Here is an 8,849-nt window from a genome sequence, read left to right on the forward strand (position 1 = left end):
TATCGTGCGGTACCAAATGCCAAACCACACCTAGCTGTGTGGAGTGATGAGAAGTGTGGAGCTGTCATCACACTTATACAGGAGGCACACAGGAATGATGTATTTGTATTTTTTTTTTTCACTGCCACTATTTTTGATTTACTAGCTCATTTTATGATCTTCACATTGTATCTTCTTCTGAAATAGTTTAATTATCTTACTGCTTAAGAAACATCTTTATAAAACATCTTTTACCACATAATGTATATTGCTTTTATTATTATTAGTATCATTTGTGATTTTTATATTTTCAATTGTATTGAAAAGAGCTATACAATTAAAATTATTATTATTATTATAATGGCACTCAACTAGGGAATTACTGCCACCATATTCCTATTTTAACGGTCCGTCCTCTGATGTTCACACAGCAGCAGCAGCGGATGGAAATACACATAGATGTATATTTTTCTTTTGCAGATTTTCTGATCATTTGGCTCAAATGTGTCAATTAAATGTAAACCTGGCTTATGCTAACATTGGTGGTGTTGCTTTCATGGGTCCATTCGTGATAATTGCAAATGAGCAGGCTGCCAAACCTCGGTCCCAGTCTGGTGACCTCAGCATGTTACTCCACAATTTTGAATCAGGGCAGAGACAAGTGCAGAAGTGCTGAAATCATGGGAAAAGCCAAATGGCGAACAGCGTTGACCGCAAACTGGTTAACCAGCTACATGTGTTGCTGTTTTCAGTCGAGCTCCCACACAAGCATTGTACCAATCAAATAACAGAACTGTTGCACATCAAAATGAACAATTAACAATATCAAATAACACAAATAAATAATAATCATTAATACAACATATCCGAAATATATCTTAACTGTATTTGGAGTTTCGGCTAATTCTGCAGCAATGTCAAAAACATGCTTGAGTCTACTTTTCCATTAGTGTTGACGCTGTTAGACAGTTTTAACAGTAAATATATTCATTCTTCATTCCTTCACTTTGAATTTATTGATTCATATTAAATTATACAGTACATCAACGCATTTTGATATTGGAGAGCAATGGGCATCCCTCATAGATTTCGTACATTGAACATTGCGGTCCTGACCACACTGATCTGTGATCCCTCAGAGGCGCAGAGCAGCAACACCACATGGCCACTTTGTGACAAGGAGAAATTGAGCCGTCAATTAATAATTCAGCTGTTTGCACCGTTCAACTTAAAGCATCTAAATGCATCAACAAGGTCTGTGCCAAGCGGCGATAACACAACCCAGGCGTTGGCTTCAACCCTGTGACCCGGGCTATACCCCGGGAGGAGACTTCCTGCTCCTCTGACCCTCCAGCAGGTGAAAACACTGCACTGCCGTGAGAACAGGGGACGGAAAGTCCAAATTGACAATGAAAGCCTGCTCATTTCTCGCTTCCTTTTTCCTCGAGGTTGCTGTGTAGCGTCGAGGCCTCTCTCTTTCTCTGCTGTATCACGTTACGCTGTTAGGTCCAGAGTTACACACCTGCTCTGCCGACATGATTTATCATTGAGAAACAATTAGACAAGTTATAACAACATATGAGTTGTAGTAGTTGTATATCTTCAACTTGCTTAACATATGAGCACATTAGGTTTATCTGAAATTAGAATTAAGATTTTGTTCCTACAGTATATGGTTGGAATTTGTTTTGACTTGGTGAAGTGATAGCGAGGTGAAGTGATAGCGAGGTCCCGCTGATACACTCACCCGACCAACTGCGAGTCAGTCTGAGCTGTCAATCATGACTTTTCACTGCGTTCTTATAGCATCAAATAACTAATTAAAAACAAACTAAGCGGACAAAATTACCACTTGAGAATAAATCAGTGTGATAACAACAACCTAAAAAGTCATAGAAACCATCATTGAGAACATTTTTAATAATGATTACATTGACTTTTTTGTTTGGCTCATGTCCAATCCACAAACACTTTTAGGGAGCAGTCATGTCCTCCATCTTTTTGTGCCGTCTAAGGGTCAAAACGGTCATTTCCAAATAAAGATCAAATCAAATCTGTCCAAAAAAGGTTCTGTCCTCAATCGAAAAATGCACATTAACTGTTCAGGATTGCAGCTACTTATTAACCTTGTTTAGATTTGTATCCCTCTGCCGCTCTGTTTTTCTCTATGCATGACCTGTGACATGTAGCTGAAGGCTTCTTCAGGCTAAACTGACATAAACGTCACATGAGGAACATCATGAAAGGGTTTTTTTGTTGTCACGATGACAGCACACAGTGTCCTGCTCTCCTCTGGGCGACGTCCCACCCAGCCACGCCCTGCAACAGACCCCAGATGGCCGGCATCACTCACCCTGAGGTGACACGCAGGCCAGTGGGACAAAGTGACAGGTGCTGCAAGTGGGACTGAAGAGACTTGTTTACGTCTTTAGTGACATTATTCTGAAAGCTTTTTCAACTCTGGCATAAAAATACGAACATGCATAGTATTAAAAATGAAAAAGTGCAGGTTTCATTACATCCCAACAATCTCTTCTTTTTGCTGGTGTCATCTGTTAAACAAACTTAAGTTAACCGTTGCACAGAAAGGATAATATTGAGTTAATAGTACACAGGAAAATTATGTCAACAAAGTGACATCTAATAATAAGTCTTTTGATGCCAATTACACCTTGAATTGAAATAATTAACAAATACAGAGATAAATAAGAATATTACTGTAAACGTTTTGAACTTAGCAACAATGTGCTGAAATATAAATTAGAATAAAGACTGTTCGTACTTAGTTAACCCAAATTAATTTACTTCAGATTATTAGTGAATTCAAATCAATTTCTTTCACATAGATTGTTAGTCAAATTTTTTTGCATATAATCATTAAATCTAAATTAATTTGACCCACATAATTAGTAAATCTAAACAACCATTGCTCATTCTTAAATATAGATGTGTTTTCCTTGTGAAATAGATTGAGATTTGCTAAGTAACCCTTTGTTACACTTTTGACAGTGTATAGACTCTAATCAATAATGTTAAACATAGACCAAGCCAGCAGCAGACTCCTGCACGTTAGAGTGAATTAAAGACAATGTCAGGTTGGTTCGTGAATATAAGTTCCCTCCCTGTCTGCCTTTAAGAGCCCAGGCTACACAAAATACTTTGTCCTCCTGCATCACGCCCTTTCCTGTCTGCCTTTACCTCTACTGTTAATTGCCTACTGTTTAGTGACTCTAAATTCCCTCATAATTCTCCACAGGCCAACACCCTTTTCCTTTCTATTGTACGTTTCCCCCGTTCTCAGCGTAAGCTTTATGGCCTGTTGCTTTTATCAGAGCCAGCGTCCTTGTATGGAAACGTGCGGCGGCATGGTTACAGTGCCAGTAAACACTGATGCAGTTAATGCCGGTGTGGAGCAGCGGGACGGTCCCACCGCTCTGTGCTTCCTCAAGTTCACAAGCTCGACTCTCTGCTCCTGTCGCTGTTTTGACTGAATATCAAAATCAGTTAGAAGGAACAATAACAACACAAATGACAAGTCATGGACCTGTTAACAGTTGCCACATGTCAGTTTTGCTTATTTTTATTCTAGATTTAACAATCGGATTAAAGCTAATTATTTATTTATTATATTATATTCTGCTGTTTTGATTTACTTGCTAAATGTTAAAACACTTAAAATATAAGAGACACACATTTTTAAATAACCTAACACAGATATGCTGTATATCACTACACACAAGGCCATGTATGTAAAGTCATTCTGCGTCTGTTTCCTGCTCATGTTTGGAGCCTAGCTATTTTCTGTATGTACAGTATGTGAAGGTTATATAACCCTCAGTTCAGTTCCAGTCATACAAGCACATGTTTACAAATTATACAAGGTGATTGTATGTTATGTAGCTTAATTGCTTATGCTGCAGTTTATTGTTTCTGGACTTTGTGTTTTTATTAGTTTTTCATTACCACAACGCTGCTCCAAAAAATTCCCTTAGGGGACGATAATATTCTGAATTGAACAGAACGGAAACACGTCAATGAGAAGTGCACTGCCGTGAGTTCACTTGATTCCGTTTATGTTGTTGAGGCAGAAGTAAATCTCAAACTCGCTGAACTCTGGTGGCTCACTCAGTACAATTTGTTTCTCTCAGTCTCAGCTCCAGGTTAAATAAGTATTTTCTCCATTAGTGATGCAATAGTTGTCATCCACAGTATGTCATAGAGACTAAGAACGTCTGAGCAAGTTAGATTTGCTGCATTTTTACAAGGTTACGCTGTATTTGGTTGGTTTTAGCTCTGACATTAAATGGAAAAATGAGTATAAACTCTGCGTGAGCTCACAGGAGAAGTGTGTGGACCACGAGCTGTGGATCGGTTCAATGAGTCCGGACCCGGAAAGAAGTCATAGTGACAGGTGTTGTAGGTTGAGAGTTTATCATTCGCTCCCATTGTAACCACTGTAATTGGCTCTGAGCTCCTGAACGTGTAGTAACAAATGGGGGTCATGCCCTGTGTTATCATTCCTGATTCTGACTGTCAAACACTTCAAGCGGCTCTGCTGTGAAACTCACCTGAACAAATATTTTCTTGTTCAGCGGCAACTTTTTAATCTGAAAGATCAGATTCAAGTGACAAAAGAGCTGAGCCCAAGATGAGACGTTGACAGGCGCAGTACAACGTCCTCTGACAGTCTTCTAACCAGTGGTAAAACATATTAACCACAGAACCACCACAACTCCACTGCTCTTTTCTCACTGAATAATAGCTGTCCCACCCAACATCATGATTTCATAAATGCACAAGCTGGAATCCATGTGTAGTTTAGTGTTACCCCATCGGACAAGACCAAAGAAATCGAGCACCGTTTTTCTTTTTTTTCTTCTTACACACTTTTTGATTGGAGAAGACAGGCAGGCTGTCCCGAGTCCTACGATTCTTTAACCGACTCAAACTTGACTTTTTGACAAAGTCATTTTGAGTGTCCACAGCATCTGACGGTGTCATGTACTGGCTGCACTGGGGCACTGCCTCGGTTTAATGCCCCCAGGAAATATTGTGGTTGTTTTACAAGCCTAAATACATATTTGCGACTAGTTTAGGTTTATTGGTCTCTGAGAGCCCCTGTCTCCAACAAACCTAATGCCCTATCTTTCCACGTTAGAGCAGTGTTTCCCATTAACTCTCTAGACTGTGGCGGCCCGCCATATTCTAATTTGACCCTCCAATGATTAACAATACTCCAATGTAAGAGATCTCTAATTTGTGCTTGGTTGTGCGCTCGGGCTATTGTCCATAAATCTGTTACCATCCACGCAGACAGTCAGACCTCATCGTTGAGAACATGCTCTCTCCCTCACGCGAGAACGTCTCTTTCTCTCTTTAGAGTTTGCTGCAGAGAAAGAGAAACCAAATTTCCTGGATCCGTACATTTTGAGTTCTTTCCTGACCCATACCACATCCTTCCACCAAATTTCATGGAAAGTAGTTTTTTTTTTTTTTGGAAGATTCTGCAGACAGACAAAACGAAAACATATTCTCCTTGGCGGAGGTAATAATGAATCGAGGATCGAATCGAGACGCTGTCGTATTTCACTCAGCAGCCGTATAAACGTTTCACTTGCTTTCCCAATTCCTCTTCCCCTTTCACTGAAGAGAAGTCTTTATTTATTCCAGGAGGACCACTTATTCTAGTGTTACCTGTTACCTCCGTACTCCCATATGGGAACTGCCGACTTATCAGACACGGCAATCTAACCCGACAACTCTCTTGTGCTCTCGTACAGTCTCCCACGCACGCACGCACACACACCCACACAAATAAAAAAGCTCTCTCTCTCTCCCTCTCTCCTATCTGGCAGAGTGATCTAATGCAGCAGCTCCCCTGCCGTCTGGCTGCCACGACAGGTAAACTAAACCTGCGGCCTTGAATTACCCTCCTCGCTCCCTCCTCCTCTTCCTCCACCTGTCTCCTCATCCCTTTCCCTCCTTCCCTCCTGTCCTCTCCTCCCTCCTTCCCCCCTCTATCTGTCCTCTGTGACTTTCCACATGGTCTCACGCTTGAGGTTAGTAAGCGAGGGATTGGACGAGCCCACACAACAGACAGTCTCTGTGTGTGTTTATATGCAAATGACTGGGAGGGAGAGAGCGGGATAGCAGTAACTGAGACAAAGCACATCCTCTTTCCTTTAGCTCCAATACTCCTCGTGGAAGGAGGTGTACTGTTATCCCCGCTCTCCCTCCTGCACCCGCGTTGGTCAACATCTGACCTCCAACAGATGTCACTCATCTATGAGCTGTTGTTTCAACAGAGCTCTCATTAAAACTCCTGTAAAACTCCCAAGACGTCTTTTCCAAGTTTCCTCCGAAAGCATCCTCACTCTTGCCGTCATCTTCAATCCATTTAGAAAGAATGCAAACACAGTAAATGCTATCTCATCTCAACCTTCAATGGCACATTCCACGAGAGCCACAATAAGACGGGAAAGACCAGATGTTGCATTCAGGGGCCATGTCAAAGGAGCATGTTTGTTGTTGCAGATGAGGATGTAAGAGTGCCGAATGATCGCAGAATCACTAAATTAGCTGCCAAACATGTATCCGACATGCGCAGCTACAAGTTGCAGAATGAAATACTGTATGTATGGAACCACAGTCTTTGCTTTGTTAGGCCTGTGCTTAATCGTTTTACACACACATTGCACACACTATCAAGCTGATCCTAACCTTGTGGCAGTTAACTGCTGCGATTTGCCAGTGACGCCACATCACATTGTTTCCACCTCAGAGTAGAGGATATCCTATCTTGTACTCCTACAACGTAGAGGTTGGGGCAATCAAGGAAAATGTGTTTGTCAGAAAAATCCCCTCTCAGGAATAAAAAACAATTGTAAACAGATGCACAATCCTAATTTTTAGGATAAGCCTTTACCCTCTCAGATTAATGTAGTGCGGTCAGATTAATTTGATTTGTTTTGAGTGGACACTGAGGCTCAACAACAGACTGACATGAATTGCTTTCAGACCTGCATTGAACTCCAGATAATCTCCTGAAATTATCCAGAGGGGCTGTAGGTGAGAACGCAAACGTTCAAGTCAGTTGCTGTGGACGCTCTCTGGAGTTTCTCCTGGCGGCCTCCTGGTAAAAACTCCAGATAATGTCCTCATGAGCCCATGTGAGAATACAGCAGAAGATTCGACTGAGGGTTCACCGCAAGTGAGTGACATTTTTGTCATCAAGCGATGGATGCAATATTTAAAGAAAAAAAATGAAAACAAATATCCCAGGATGAAAAAGTGATGCCGCAAAATGTATACACAGCAAGAACATGCAAACTCCACACCAGTAGACCTCAGTCGAACCGGGCTTTTTTCTGTAAATCAGATTAAACTTTTCACCCTCTTCTTGTTATTTATGCCCTTTGTCATCTGAATGAGCACAAACCAAATAGACTATAGCTTGAACTCAGAGACTATGGGGGTTTCTTTGTGTGTAGCACGTTGGAGCCGGGGAGGCACAGAGAGAGGAGACCTTGTGTGCCGACATGCAAGCCAGGAAACCAAAACCCTCTGAGAGGATCTGTACACGGACGTATACACTCTGCTGTTCTACACACGTGAGCATCAGGCCAAGAGTTGTGTGTGCGTGTGTGTTTGTGCGTCGGTAAACAACATCGGACAAGGACATCTTCGGCCTTTGATGAAATGTTGAGTGTAAGCAAAAAGAAGTGTTGGTCCTCACAGATTAAATGTTGCACATGTAAGCGAGAGCATCTGAGTGTGTAAGCAAAAGAAAGAGACGGGGAGATAAAGGCAGTGCATGAGTGTGTGTGTGTGTGTGAGAGAGTGTGTGTGTGTGTGAGAGTGTGTGCTGTAAATATGAGACTGAGCCAACAACTGAGCCAAGGAATCGAGAGGCCCTGAGGGAAAAGTCACGAACTTCACGCTGGGAAAACTTGTATCGGGCGACCGTGTAACATTCAATATTTGGGTTTGATTTTTTCTTTTCAAAATGTAATTGATTTAAATGTTTTTTTTTAAATGTTATCTTTAGAATGTGTAGTCTTTTTTTTTTCCATAATTACTTTTTTCCCTTTGTTAAACATTTTAAAAGTTCCATAATCATCTTATTGTTGTCATCAACTTCCTTCCTGCTCGTATGTGTTTTTGAGACACTTAAATTCTTTTCTTGAGGTTCCTGTGAAACAGTGTGTGTGTGTGTGTCTGTGACTTGTATGTGAACATGAACATTGCTTTGTGTTGTGTGTGTGTGTGTGTGTGTGTGTGTGTGTGTGTGTGTGTGTGTGTGTGTGTGTGTGTGTGTGTGTGTGTGTGTGTGTGTGGTTAAGTTAGGGTTCAGTGGAAAGTACATTCCATATTGAGGTGAGAGTAACAGAAATCTGATCCAGACAGGAGTAAAAGCTGCTCTCCTCCTCCTCCTCCTCCTCTCTCTGTCCTGGTCTCACCTGTTTTCACCTTCTTCTTGTAAACCTCACTCTCCCTCCCCTCATGTCTTTCCTTATCTTTCTTCCCTCTATCTTCCCTCCCTCCTTCTTCACGCAATGTGCTTCTTTCTCTCCATTCTTTTTTTCCCCCTCTGCCCATCTCCTCATCCCTCGCTCCTCTCCTGTGCTATTCAGCTCCAGGCCAAGGATCACTGTCACTTGCCGAACACACAGACACAGAAGAATGCAGTAAGGGGAGAAGAGGGTTGGGGGGTGTAGACAGTGTTAAAAAGAAACAACAGTAGAAATGTGTAACTCAGGTTTAACCACCAGTGATAGTTGCATTGAGTTGTGTTGAGGACTGAAGGATGTGAGGCTTGCTTCTTTTTCTTTGACGCCATTATTTTCTGGACAGGGACAAAATATTATAGA

This window comes from Hippoglossus stenolepis, chromosome 22 (assembly GCF_022539355.2).
Source record: "Hippoglossus stenolepis isolate QCI-W04-F060 chromosome 22, HSTE1.2, whole genome shotgun sequence".
NCBI classification, from domain to species: domain Eukaryota; kingdom Metazoa; phylum Chordata; class Actinopteri; order Pleuronectiformes; family Pleuronectidae; genus Hippoglossus; species Hippoglossus stenolepis.